This window comes from Camellia sinensis, chromosome 5 (genome assembly GCF_055761805.1).
Source record: "Camellia sinensis isolate YWXY chromosome 5, ASM5576180v1, whole genome shotgun sequence".
Classification (NCBI taxonomy): domain Eukaryota; kingdom Viridiplantae; phylum Streptophyta; class Magnoliopsida; order Ericales; family Theaceae; genus Camellia; species Camellia sinensis.
The window spans coordinates 135,465,697-135,481,226 of NC_138965.1; the positions used below are offsets into that span (position 1 = coordinate 135,465,697).

The 15,530-nt window shown below is 32.6% G+C and overlaps 1 long non-coding RNA gene across 2 annotated transcripts; it reads left to right on the forward strand.

Moving 5' to 3' along the window:
• Window positions 1–1,270: 1,270 nt before the first annotated feature.
• LOC145790877 (uncharacterized) lies at window positions 1,271–10,247 on the forward strand. Of its 2 annotated transcripts, XR_014330177.1 has the most exons (3): window positions 1,271–1,409; window positions 2,807–2,875; window positions 10,067–10,247. It is a non-coding gene; the product is annotated as an uncharacterized LOC145790877 (long non-coding RNA). The 2 variants fall into 2 exon arrangements; XR_014330178.1 differs by lacking the exon at window positions 2,807–2,875.
• The last annotated feature ends 5,283 nt before the right edge of the window (window positions 10,248–15,530 follow it).

Below are 15,530 nucleotides of genomic sequence, written 5' to 3' on the forward strand. Positions count from 1 at the left end.
GAAAAACATGCATGATTCTATATACAAGATTCTAATGCAATTCATTCACGATATGCAACTAGTGATTCAGCTTCTAAAATATGTCATGTGATTCATATCAAGAACATGAAGTTGTGCACAAAATCACGTAATAATTGATTAAACTCACAAATATAAATTTAGCCAAATCAAGATGCATGAAATGTGGTTGCAAAGCATAGATATGATGATAAACACAATATGCTACATATGTATAGATAGGGAAAGCGATTAATAGAATGGGAAAGAAAAAAAACAGGGTGGGAAATTATTACAACATTTGAATATTAAAAATCTGAATATTGGAAAAGAAAGAAAATATTACTATAAGATATACCCTCACAAATCTCTCTGAAATTAAAAGAAAAATAGAATAACAAAAACTTTAGGGGGATCTCGGAGACTATTCTGCTCAACGCCGGTGTGACAACCCCACCACTTATAATAATTAGCATTTAATTGATTAAGGAGATTTGCATTTTAATTGCCCATTATTCTGATTTAATTTGGAATTTATGAAAATTGTGGAGACTGATTCGTATATGATTCTGTTGAGGATTTATTTTGAAATTAGAAATTGAAAGCCTAAGTGGCTCAAGAGAGTATAATTAGTGACTTGAATTATTTTAATCTCGAGTATCGGACCATATGAGAGTCTAATTAAATATTTAATTCAGTTTAGTAAAAATTAAGATTCGATTAATTGGGTTCGAATTGGAATTCATTAAGTTATGGGGATTGGAAATTAAGATTATTATGAATTAAATTTATTTATGAGGTGTTCAATTTGACTATGTAAATTATTGACGGAGACTTTGAATTTGATCTGAAATTGAAGGCATTAAAGATTTGGGAAACCAAAATTGATGATGGTAATAAGTTTAACTTAATATTTGGAGCCTTTTGGGAGTTTGATTAAAAAGCTGATTCAGATTGATAAATTTTAAATATAATTAATTGGGCCTTAATGGAAGTCAAATTTGACACTTAAATTATGTGGGATTTGTGATTAAATATGATTAATTGAGTTAATTAGCATGAGAATTGTACATAACTAATTAAAATTTAGAGATGATTAATTAAACTAATGGGTAATTATGTATTAAGTTAATTCCATTTATGATTCAAATTATAGAATTGTTTAGAAGGTGCAAGTGTGTACACGTGTTCTATTGTCAAGAATTGAGGTGCATGTGGATGTATATCTAATGAGTTCGAGAGTGCTGGGTCATTCATTTGTTGTGCTGGAAAAGTTTAAGAGAGTCTAGAGAGAGGGAATGAGAAACCCAAAGGATTGAAGAAGTAGAGAAATCAAGGGAAACTCAAGAAATTGAAAGAGAATGAGAAGGCCCAAGGGAAATCAACTATAATTTCTGAAATTAAAACTTAAGGTAAGAAAATTATGCTCAATTTATATAGAATCTTTATCTTATACTTGAAATTAAGATGAGTTTAAGATTACTTTATGGAATTTGTAAGAAATTGGGTTTTGAGTAAGAAATTGAGCTACATGCATGTTCATGGAATATAATTTGTAGTTTCATCAATTTTGAGTTTGATTTTAAAAGTTATAGTTAAATTAAGCCTCATAAATTACACGCACAATGAAGTGTTTAGGAATTGAGCCATGCAATTTCATATTTTGAAGAGAAGAATGAAGAACTTTTTATAAAAATCAAGTTTATGAAAATTTGGAGTTAATCTTAAAATTAGATGAGGTTGTGATTTTATTATGAAAATTTGAAATTGGTTTAATTTTGAATTTTAATCCTTGCATGTAATCTAATTTAAAAGTGTTATTCAATTTAAATATATTTTGGAACATCTATGATTATAAATTAAGTATTTGGTTAAAGATGTAGTTAAGTTCTACTTCTAAGAAATTGATTTTGCTATAAAGAAAATGAATTAAATCTAAGTTTGGACAAATTAAGGAATGAATTATAATTTTACTTTGAGAATCAATAATTGGTTTGATTTGATTTAAATTGCATACATGCAATTATTTTTATAAGAGATTTATAGCTTTAATGTCAAGTTTTGAAAATCAAGTGAAAAAGAAATTGAAATCTTTGTATGAAAGAATAAATAACTCACGTTTTCAATTTTGGGAAATTGATTTCTAAGAAAACATGTAATTGTATTTTCCAAAGTTTTTTCATGTTTTCAAATATGCCATGCATGACTCCAAGTCTTGAAACAAAATTTGGAAGCTAAATCTGCAAGTTTGAAAATCTAGAAAATTTACAGACCGCTCGAGTGACTAATTGGTGGCTCGAGTGAACCAACCTTTTGTTTGCTAGTCACTCGAGCAACTAAATGTTGGCTTGAGCGTACTTTTGACCCGTCCAGTGTTTTTGCAAACAACACAGTCCGCTCGAGAGCGACCAAGTGGTGGCTCGAGTGGTTAGGCTATTTTCAGCATGTTTTGAAAAATCACACATTGTTTATATTTTCATCTCATCTCACACATTGAAAAAACATTCTAGACATGATTTATGGCTCATTGAAGATTAATAAGCTAACAATCAATATAAATTAGTTGATTAAAGAATGAATCATTGATCTAGTAGTTGTAATTGTTTAAGAAGCCAAGTAAGAAATCGGTCTATTGAAAAATGACTTAGTAATAAAAGAATATCTGAAATAAGAACCCGGTTCATTTGAATAAAAAAGAATAAGCGTAGTAGAACTTCGGACTACTTAGACAGAAAAAGACAAAAAAAGTCAAGTTTGATCAAGGAATTAATATTGTGTTTCAATGTGTATATGTTATGTGTTTGTGTAGGTCATGTGATATTGTCTGCTTGATTTATCTGATCTGTCCAATTTGTCTGATCTGCTTCTGTAGCTATCTGTGAGTAATAACTTTGCAAAGCTATGTTCACGTTTAAGTATTTTCCTATATGATATGACAAGAAATGATCTGTTTTCTGAAATGCTAAGTTCTGTATCAATGAATGATTGTCTATATGTTGAAAAGTATTCGTGGCATTCTTAGCACATGGCCCTTGCCCTGGGGTAACAATACCGTGATCTATGAGCATAAGGCCCTTGCCCGGGGTAATAATACCGTGGTCTCATGGCCCTTACCCGGGAGTAATAATATTATGGTCTCATGGCCCTTGCCCGGGGGTAATTATATTAAGTATGTTATCTGTTCCCGATACAAAAGGTTCCTTTATGGAACTGGTCAAATATAACCCGCAATGCTCTGTATCTGATCTGTTAATGCTAATGGGTGTACCACGTATGATCTTATGCAAAATCTGAATATGAATATGAATATGAACAAGTACATAATTTTGTTTCTAATTTGAAATCTGAATATGCATAAGACTCTGTTTCTAATATAAACTCTGATTTCTGACTTTGTGATGGACATCATTCATTAAAACCCTTTACTTTGTTATTATTCACAGCTCAATAGACATTGTATATTTTTTATTTGCTTCCGCTAGCCCCTAATATTATGTTAATCTGTTTTAGAGGCCTTCGGTAATCCTAATATTATTGACCGGTTACAATGCTAAACCTATAGAGGCGGGTTTGGGTCGTGACAACCAGGAGGTTGGGTTCTGTCCAGAAGAGGTTGGCTGACCAGCCAAAAGATGAGCTGGCCAGCCAATTAATTGGCCGATCAGCCAATCATGCCAGACCAAAACTCTATTTTTTTACATTCCAAGTACCAAAAATAGAACACAAGCAGGGAATACGTGGGTGGCTTAACTAACCACTCCCAGTTAGAGTATAACAAGATTACAATATGAAATGAAATGAAAGCAAAAAGCTCAAAATAAGAAAGAAAGTAAAAGAGAGCAAAAACGTGCAAAATTCACCTTCTAAGGAAAAGATTTGATTTCCAAACTTCCTTTTGATCACCTTCAAGTTTAGGAAGTGTATTTCTTAATTCTTAATTTGAAAATGTGAAATTCTTGTGTGAATGGTATTTTTCGGTATTTAACAGAGTGTGGGGGAAATTTCTCAACTCTCTGTTTTTCTTCCTTTCAACAACACTCACTCTCTTTGATTAAGGCTACTAAGGCTTGGCTATATCAAAGTTTTTGGAATGGTTTTGGTGCCTCAAGGATGGTATATCAGTGTATGGTAATGTATATTTGAAAATGGAAGTTTTTGCTTCAAAGCTTAAACTTCTCTCTTGTCTCTCTAACTTTCTTCTCTTGAAATCAATCCTCTTCTCCTAACAATCTGACCGCCTTCATATAGGCAATACAAGAATTTTAGTGGAGAAGGTGGTGGGGGACAAGGTTGAAAATCAAGGCCATAAAATGACAAAAACTAAGGACTTTGTTGAAAAGATCAGCCCTTTTGACAATGAGAGATGAGTAGATACACACCCTGCAAGGTTCAATCAAGCAAGCAAGAGGGGACAATGTGGAAAGCAAGAATGATGGAGTGACAAGGATGGTTGCATTGGATGCTGCTTTTGGGGTAATGTTTTTTTGACAATGGAGGCCAAATGAAGATAATGAATGAGGAGGAGGTGTGTATCTCGTTCATGACTGTACTAAGAACTATCTAGAGTAGCATATTCCACACACTTCTAGCAAGAATTCTGCAGAAACTGCTATGTTTTTGGGAAAACTAGTCAGCCAGCTAATTTTTTAGCTGGCCGACCAAAATCTTGGCTTGGGCGGCCAAAACCTTAGCTAGCTAGCCAATTATTTGGTTAAGGCCTGACTAATTTGCACGAAACAGGATTTTTCGACAGAATTCGTCCTATTTCCATATTGTTTTTTGCTTTATTTCTTGAGAAAATGTTTCATTTTGAAGTTTAAAAGTGAGTCTCAAAACATTACGGAAATATTCAGAACGAAGCGCGGAAAAAAGGTTTCGAACGAGAGTTTCAAATGGGTCTTGAACACTTGGGCAAAACAGGCTTAGGATTGGAAATGAAGCAAAAATTTCATATTTCTTATTAAAAACATTATAAGAAACACATTCTTGTTTTCATCATCGGTTAATCAAAAGAAAATGTCCGAGTCTTGAGGCCGGTCAAAATGGGGTGTCTACAGCCGGTAGCGATTGTGATCAAATCTGCTCAGATTTGAAGTTGGAGGATGATGATCTGAAGGCACTAGGGTTTAACGATCCCAATTTGGGTCGCCGGTGGTCTGTGGTGGTGGCTTTAACAGAGGTGTCAGTATTAGAGTCGACTACGGCACGGAGAGAGAGAAGAGAGAGATTCCGCCACCGTGACAATAATACGCAGATGAGAGAAAGGTGGTAGTGGTAGAGTCATGGTGGCTGAACTTGGATCAGAGATCGGAGATTGTGACTGGTGTGGTGGGATAATGGAATGACAGAAGCAATAGCAAAGCGATGGTAAGGGAAGAGAGAAGAGTAATTGTGCGTGAAGGGAGAGGAGCTGCAGAGAATGAGAGAAAAGAGACTCTAGAAAGAGAAAGAGCAAAATAGAGACAGAGAGAAAGAAGCTGGTTTGAGAGGATTTGGCTAGGATTTGATCTGGAAACAATATATATGGTAGTTTGGTCATTGGCAAAAGCATGTCCTTATAGACAAACTAATTTTGCACGTGGATCTTTAAGCAATGAAAATTCAAAATTGGACTTTTGAATTTGATCTGGAAACAATATATATGGTAGTTTGGTCATTGGCAAAAGCATGTCCTTATAGATAAACTAATTTTGCACGTGGATCTTTAAGCAATGAAAATTCAAAATTGGACTTTTGGCCTGAGTGCCTTTTTTTTTTTGGAAAATATCTCGTAGCTCAAATTTTGTGGCTCAAAAGTGGCTCAAATGGCCAAAACGACGTCGTTTTGGCCATTTTTATGTTGTTCTGTACTCAAAATGACGTCGTTTTGGCCATTTGAGCCACTTTTGAGCCACAAAATTTGAGCTACTTAGCATTGCCGTTTTTTTTTTTAATTAAAAAAACTCCTATCCTTTTGGACTTTCACTTATAAATTTTAAAACTCTTAAAAAAATTTCTCTCTCAAATAATAGCAAAATTATTCTTATAAAAATATCACACTTACTAAAATGCACACCTTCCCACCCCTAATTTGGTTATAATTTTTTTGAAAATTGAGATTTTTATTTTTGATATATTTTTTTTGTTAGTGATTTTTTAAATATTTTAAACAAATCTTTTACTTTTTAAATGCACTTAACTTAGATGTACATAAAAAGAAAAGTATTTGTAAAATAGTTAAAAAACCAATAAATACATAAAAATATGAAAATGTACTGAATTTTTTTATTTTTTTTATTTTTGATATTTAGTTAATTTTTAAAGATTTGTTTTATAAATATTATAATTTTTAATTGTACTCATATTAAGTGTATCTAAAAACTAAAAAAAAAAATTATTTAAAATATTAAAAACATTCAATGAAAACAAAAAAACTCAATTTCAAAAAAAATTCAGAAATTTAAAAGCAAATAAGGCGATTATCTCTCAAAATTCTAATAAAATTCTCCCCAAAACACATTCTATCTCTCAGAACGACAGTAAAGCTATTGGCTTAGTTGAAAGATCTCATAGCAAAGCTTTCTCTCCTTTGTGTCGCCAAGGTCATTGGTGGTGCCTCCAACAAGCTCTCCAAAATGTACAGAACTCTCTCTCTCTCTCTTAGACTATTGAACTGGAACAATTGTGACAGAGACATCAATTCTTATTATTGGTTCGAAGTTCATTACTATAATCCATTATGAATTCTGAGCCAATTTTACTGCCTATATTTGACTCATCATCATCCCGAAATATATAACAATACAAATTAAATTTCATAATGTAACTGGTAAAACATGTCCGAACAAAATTCATATGTTTGGAACTAAAGTGCTAAACATATGAATAATTGTCTGGTTATTTATTTTTGAACAAATAAGCAATATTTGGGCCTGTATTCCTAAATTTTAGTCATATGTTTGAGAGTTCAGTATCGAAAAAAATACGAACAGTTTTCACCATTTTTGCTATATTTTTCAAAAAACTTACCCTTACAAGGCCAATCTCCTCTGAACTAAGAGCACCATCAAAGTTATGAACCTCCTTTAAGCTTACATTGTGGAACTCCTCTCGTCTTATGGAGTTGTGGTTTCCAGAAACACTTACACTCATTGCCATTGCTAGATAAGTGTATGTAATTGAATGATTGTCACTATTTTCGTTAGAACATCACCATCGAAGGGTTTTCAAGGTTTTGAGGATGGGGTAGGTTTTGAAATTGGGATTTGGGAAAGATTGATGACTGGTGATGGAGGTGGTTTTGAAGCTGGGATTTAGGAAAGATTGATGGGTGGTGATAGAAGTGAGTACTCTCATAAACCCTATCTTATGATTTAGTGGGTGTGTAAGCTTAATTATGAAATGTGGTATCCTAAAATTATTGATGTCCTCTTTAGTTATTTTATTTGAAGTTATTATTGTAATAAAAAAGGATAAACTACCAATAGGTCCTAATAGTTGGACTTAATTTCCATTAAGTCCTATTGGAAATAAGTCCTAATAAAATTGTTGCTAAAAATAATTTTTTTTTGAGGATTTTTTACATATGTTACAAAAAATTGACAATTAGTAACTTTTTTTGGTCACTATTTTTATAAATTGTCGCTAAAAGTTACAATTAATGACATTTTTCTGTGACAAATTTTCTAAACTGTCGCTAAAAATTAAAAATTAGTGACATTTTTTTAAATTATCGTTAAAACTTATAGTTAGTGACATTTTTTTTGACAAAATTTTCAAACTGTTGTTGAAAATTAACAATTAGTAACGTTTTTTTTAATAATATTTGATGAAAAATGTCATTAATTATCATAGAACCTATTGAATAATAAATCCACTTATTAGGACTTATACGTAAGTATCCCTTAAAAAAATCAAAAAATAAAAAGTTCAAAATAATAAATGAAATGCTAATAGCAGTATTGTATTTTTTTACAATTTCACACCTCTTATGCATGATCATAACACCAGTATTTTGTTAAAATGTGAGATGTGCTTCTAGATTGATTTAAAACAAACATGATCAATTTTGGATAGATAAATATATTTTTTGGATAAAGGGGTCCACAATTTTGAATCAATTACATATTGTGTTTTGTTCACACATTTTTTAATAGTGTGTATAGAAATCAAGATGACTTGTTAAGCAATTTCATTTTTCAAATTTTAAAATTTCATTATATACACTTGTTGTGATGCCTTGAGTCTTTTCTAAACAATTTAAGTATATTAATTTGTAATTTCTGTCTCATTTAGTTGTCTTCATCATTGTTGAGCCTTTTGAGTCTCGTGTCATTATCTATTATTCCTTGTGATTGTTCATGTATATATATATATATATATGTTAGTGTGTTCCGAGATGTCATTTTGTACAGTGTGTGTTGGAGTGAATCCAAGGATGATAGGAATGTTTTGAGGTGGTTCTGTCTCATTTTCAAGTTGAGACCGCTCGAGTGGTCCTTTCGTCGCTCAAACGATAACGTTGATCTTCTAGTATCTTGTTTTGTAGTCTGAACTTCTAGGAGTTTGTATTATTCACTTGAGTGAAGATTTTGTTGCTCGAGCGATCTTTTGCAGGTAGGAGGAAAATTCTGGGAGTTTGAGTAGTTCACTTGAGTGCAAGTTTGGTCACTCAAGCGGTCTGTCTGTAGTTTATTTCAAAAAATGTGTCCAATCACTTAAAAGTTGAACCCTTACACAACTTTACTTCACTTTTCACTTCACATTCTCTTTCTACAATTACTCTCACTCTCGTCTCTCATCTCTCTCTAGAAAACTCTTTCACCCAACTTATTTAATTCTTCGATCTACCCAAATCCATTGAGCTTTTGATCCTAGTGTCTTCTTTAATCTTGGAGAGCTCCTCAAGAGCAACATTGTGTGCGGTAGAGATCAAGTTTTGACGCCGTTGATTTTGGGGCTTTTGTCTCATCTTCATTCCAAATTTTGAGGTAGGGAGTTCTTTGAGTTATATATATGATTTTAGCACGTCTAATCCTTTCTTTTATGATTTTGAAAGTAAAGTGTGGATTTTTGTAGTGTGGGTGTTGTAAATGTTGAAGAAAATGACTTTTCTTGTGAAGATGTTCAAATTAGAAATGTTTTATAAACTTATGAAACTCTTGATAGCATCTTGTGAGAAGAATTTATGAAAAATGAAGGAAAAAACCTCTTAGGTCAAACCCTAGTTTTGAAGAAATTTGGGAAAAAGTAGATTCTATGAAATATTCATGAAATTATTGTTAACTTTCTCAAGAAATCAATAGAACTCACTTTATATTGATTGTGCAATTGAAATATCCATGGAATGAATAATTGTTGTTGTTGGGAAATGTTGTTGGCCTTGAAATGGTATACATTGGGATATGAATGGAATAGTGATTGTGAACATGAAAACGTACAAATGTCACATGGATTTATATTTGTCATGGTTTTGGGAACTATTAAATAATGGAAGCTCACTTTGAATAAGTGTTAAGAATTATGGAAATGTTGTACAAATGATATATATATATATATATATATATGTAATTACCTCTCATTTCATGTGTTTGCATCATTTTAAATATTGTTCAATTATAGCTATGCTTTGGAAATTAATTCATTGTTTTGAGAAAACAAGTGTTGTTATTGAAACGTTTTGGGGTAAATACATTTGATAAGTCTAGATAGGAGGTGTAATTGGCATTGTTTAAGTTGGCCTGAGTGTCCAAAGTGAAAGACCGAAAATATGTGCAGAGGAAGTACCACATGTCTTTTGGTTAGGAGCCGGTAAAGTGGAGATTTGGTAGTGCATATTATGCCTACTTGTAGACACCAGCCTAGGTATTATCCCAGTCGTATTTATTACCCCTTGTCTTAATTTGAATTTCATGAAGAAAATGAACTTTTTTGAAAAAGAACATTGCATGTGTTTCAAAGGAAACGAAAAACTTGGATATTTGAACATGGCATGGCATTGCATTCATATTTATAAGACTGATTAAAACATATATACTTTGTTAAGATATCTTTACTGGGCTTTATGCTCACCCCTAGTGGATTTGTGCAGAAAATAATGTGGTGATCCCGCCTAGTTGAAGGTGTGGAGTGTTTTGAGGACAAGAGGCTCTCCTTCTCTATTTGTGAATTTTTGCAAGCCAAGGGCTTAATGTGTTTGGGTTTGGCAACCTTTTGTCTAACCAGACTTAAACCATGGAATTTGTAGCATTTGGGCACATGTTTTGTTGTTATTTCTTTTACTTGTTTATTGTTGCACATGCTATAGATTCACTATTTTAGGCAAGATTTTAAAAAGCGGCCGCAACCGTTAACGTTGTTACGTAACGGTTGTGGTGGCTACCGCCACCCGTTACGGCCGCTTTTGCAGTGTGATTGAGATACACAGGTGTGTCAGCCATAGTGGCTGCCATAGCTGTCGTAATAACGCTGTAACAGCCATAACAGCCTGGTACGCACCGTTACGTAACGGTTCCAAACTACTTCTTTCGAGAAAAACACAAAAAAAAAAAAAAAAAAAAAAACTGAAAATGGGGAAAGAGGGATAGAGAGAAGAGGAAAGATAAAGAGAGAAGATAGAGGAGCAAGAGATAGAGAGAGAAAAGAGGGAAGATGAACATGTTATTGATTTGTTGAAACTGTAAGACCTATGCTATTCTATTCAGCTGCTATCATTCAACCATTTTGTTTGTGTGTGTCTATCTATATAAAAAAAAAAAAAAAAAAAAAATAATAATAATAATAATAATAAGTGTGGTCATTATCTGTTTGGCTTGGTTAAAATATATATATATATATATTTAGACTCTTATTTATTCTCTTATTTTTGTCATTACTTATCTTATATATAATAGTTAGTGATTGATTTTTTGTATAATATAAAGTCATTAATTATTAAAATAAAATAGAAAAAACTCAGTTTATAGTGATTTAAAAATATGAAATATATTGGATCATACTTAAAAATTTACAAAAATTGATCAATATTTATTTTAAACCGAATAAATATGATCATGGAAAAAAATATGCGTATCAGTAAATTTTTTTCAAATTGTGCAAAAAATAAAAAAATTCACGATTCCGGTTACCGTAACCGTTACGCCACGGCCTTTACACCTTGCAACCGCAATCGCGCCACAGCCACCATTATGGCGACCGTAACCGCATTTCAGAACCTTGATTTTAGGAGATTGAATATGTAACGCCCTCAAAAAAATACATAAAACACATCATATTAAACATGCAATGATATAAGAGAAATCAACACCTTTCTATTCATCAGTGTAGTTCTTTCAACAGTATTACATGTTAACAACAAAAGCAAATGCCCTACAGACTTACAGCTTTCCAAGTTAACACTTGGTTACAAAAAGAAGAGTACTAACTCAAATACATATTAAGCCCTTGGCTTGAATTTACATGTAATACATCAAAAAGAGAACCAAACAACAAACAGTCTGTTAGCCTCTAGCCTCCCAAGCTATGTCCTTGGAGGTGGCATGCTACCTGTACCTGAAAATGATGTCCCATAAAGGGTGAGCCACAGCCCAGTAGAAATACACTAAACCAACTATAAACAATGACTAAAATAATAGCATTCAATAAGTGGTTCACACTTATATTCCAACTTATACTGTATTACAGTTTCATGACAATCATGCCCATGTTACATTTCGCTTTCCATTTCTTAATTAACTCAGAGTTGGAAAACAAGGCTCAAAACCTGGCCAAATTATTTAATGAGATTATAACTCATTACTAAAAGCACACTTTCGAAATTCATGATGGATACACATTTTGGTGTTATATCAATAACACATAAACCACTTCCTTACTTCACAAGTGATACACATTTTGGTGCTGTATCAATATAACATAGAAACACTTCTATACTTCACAATTGATAATGATATACATTTTAGTGCTATATCAAATCAAACAAACACTTCCTCATTTCACAACTGATACACTTTGTAGTGCTGTATCAATCAAAAACAATTTTCGATTTAGAGGTCCATCCCCTATCTTCCCCTAAACCGTGGAGTACATTCCCTATCTCCTCTCACACAACACAATGTATATAAACAATTATCATATACACGATCAATCAATACATAAAGTTAATGTATTATTCCAACCGTCACGTTCGATGACACATTTCATTGATTAGTTTTAGTTTGCCTAATCATCATGCATTGTCTACAACAATCAAGACTATCCTCCACCGATAACCCAAAGCAGTTATTTCTAAACAGAAAATAAACGCATTAAATGGATAAAATATCAACATTTACCTAGGTGAGCGATAAATTTATCCAACTACACCCTTTAATTCCACACCTTTCCAATTTGAATATTTCCTACTCAATTTCTCATTTCCCAAAATTAATTATACAAATTAATTAATCAACACAATTAGGGCTTTTCCCATAATTACAACACCAACCCTAAGGTTCCACTTTCACCAACAAATAACTCCATTTTTCAATGTATTACAAACATATAGGTTTTAAACTTGAAAACCCCTCTTTTGGAAATTACATAAAGGCCCCAAACTTTCTCAAAATTACCCAACAAACCCCAACATATCGAAATACTAAAATTCAAAGACAAAGTTCATAAGATGGAGTAGGATATCTCTACCTCGAAGTTAGAACTCAAATAGAGAAGAAGACCAAAACCAAAGTGCTCCAAACTCCAAACTTTTTGGATCAAAACGAAGCCCCCGACGATCAACACACTTTTTACAAAGGCCGAAGGATAGGGAGACACTCTAACTAGATCAAACCCTAGAGAGAAGGGAGATTCTAGAGAGAGGAGCTCTCAAAATCGATTTTGGGAAAGTAAGAGAGAGAGAGGAAGTGTAAAAAGTGATTTAAAAATGCCCAGCTGCCCTCTGATATACGTATGACCCGCTCGAGCGGAGAATAGAACGGTCGAGCGTCAAGCACAAAAATCTAGACACGCTCGAGTGCAAGAAGGCCCGCTCGAGCTCCAAGACACAAGACTAAAATACATCCGCTCGAGCGCGAAAACCAGTCCGCTCAAGTGTAGATTTCCCCCTCCCAGAACTTTCACAGACAAAACACTACCCGCTCGAGCGCCAAGATACTCACTCGAGCGCGACCCGCTCGAGCGTAAGAAAACCCGCTCGAGCGTGAAAAACACATCTGCAGAAGTTTTGTAAGGACACGAGATACTGGGAGTGTGTAAATCCCGCTCGAGCGCAAGAAGGCCCGCTTGAGCGGACAACCAAAAACCAAAACTCCGCTCGAGTGCAGAATGACCCGCTCGAGCGTAACACAAAAAACCTGAGCAACTACATTTGAGACCAAAACTCAACCTACCTGTTTGAAACACAACCAACACATCCCAAAACTCAAACATACGGAATTAAAGGATGACAACAAGGTACACAACCACCAACTCCACGGAACCAAAGTCCGGAATACAACAATTACAGAAAGGAAAAACCGGAATCGCTATAACATGTCTTGCATGTGAACACTTTTGTATATCTTTCATGTGGAATGAAATACTATTTGAGGGAACTGATTAATCAGGGTAGAATTGTGTAATGGATGTAATCATCATGTTTAGTTATGTCTATTATTTTGGGGGCGTTACACTCATTTTCATAAAATAAAATTTGGAACCTACTCTAAAAATGCTATCAAGCAATTTCTTTATTTTTCATATAAAATTTTAAAGAAAAATTGAGAATTGTGAAAGTTTGCGGTTTTCTCAAAAAAAAATCTCAATAATCATAAAGTTTACAATCTATGCACAAGACTATGAAATTTCACTATTTCTCAAACACATAAATTGAAAATTTTCACAATTTTTTAGAATAATTTTTTCAATTTTTATAGAATTTGATTGCTTCTATACAAAAATTGCGAAGAAGGTTTTTTTTATTTTTTATTATCACAAACTATCGATTATCTCAATTTTTTAAACACAAACAAACAAAATTGTGAAATTTGCTTGAAAAACTAACTTTTTTTTTATTATTATACATAATGTCATTTTTAATATTGATTTTATTTTATAGATATCAACAAGTAGCTTCCATAAATATAAATTTGATATAAAAAAAAAGAAGATTTGTGTAATAATAAAAATCATAACACTTTAAAGTTTGACACGATACTACAAAAAATTAATGACTAAGGCCTCATTTGGCAAGTAGCTATTTTAGCCAAAAAGTAACTAAAAAAATCAAAAAGCCAACAATTCATACAAAAAAGTCAAAGATTCCATTTTTTCTCTACTTTTTGCACATATTTTCGTAAAAAGCCAAAAAGTCATCCCAAACATACTAGTTTTTTTACATCACATTTTAGCCAAAAATCAAAAAGTTACTAAAAAGTCTGTTCCCAAACGAGGCCTAAGCATGTATTAAGGCGCACACCCTAAAGGACAAATTTATCCAAACTATCATTAAAATTTTGAAAACATGGCTTAAACTTCTAAACACAATCATTCGAATATCTTGAATTAACTAAAAAGTTATGAGACCTAATAATACATTATAAAACCTATCAGTAGGAGTTGCCACCAAATTCTAAAAAAATAAAAAATAAAAGAAAATAAAGCAACAATGTTACGTACTCAAAATTTTTACCTAAAAATTTATTTTAGACGTAGGTCTATCATACAAGAATTAAATATAGAGGTCACATTAACTTTCGAAATAAAATACTGAAAATAGGTGTTTAGCTTTTATCCAAAATAGAGTAATGCAATTTAAAAGTATTAACCCTGGTTTGGCAATGAGCTAGAATGAGGTTAGTGACTTCTAGTGACTTTTTTAGTCAAAAGAAGACAAAATAGGCTAAAAAGTTAATAAAACAAAATGTCACATTCAAACTATAATCATTTTACTCTTTCTCTTACAAAAATTTAAAAAGCTAATACAAACGAACTTTTTAACCCTAAACAATAGTCAAAAACTCAAAAAATCAATCCACTTTCCAAAGGAAGCCTAAGTCTAGGAACCTGCAACATCTAGTCTCACATTTGTGCCAAGAATTATAGTGTGCGGTGGAGATTGAACATGCCTATTGTGAAATTTACATCTCATATGAATCTGGTCCTAAAACTACCTATGGATGTTTGAGTAATTTTCCTAGTACAGTTTTTGAATTTATAATATTTCTAATATAGACAATAGGCAACCCATGCCACTGGGTGTCTCTATTTACACACCACATTTAGTTTCAAGGTACACCACTACTCAGTTTACACCTTTAATAATTTGAAAAAAATATAATTTTTCTCAACACATACCACAATGTTTCATTTTTACCCTTAATCCCACACCACTTAGTACACACCTTCAAATTCAAACAAACAACGCAAACCAACATAGAGTCTAAGAAACTAGAATCTCACTGTAACCCTAAAACATAAGCAAATCAAACACTATAATATTACAATTTTATGCTCACAGCACCAAAAACAAGTGAATTTATCGTGATAAAATACAATCAAACCACATAATTGAAGTCCGT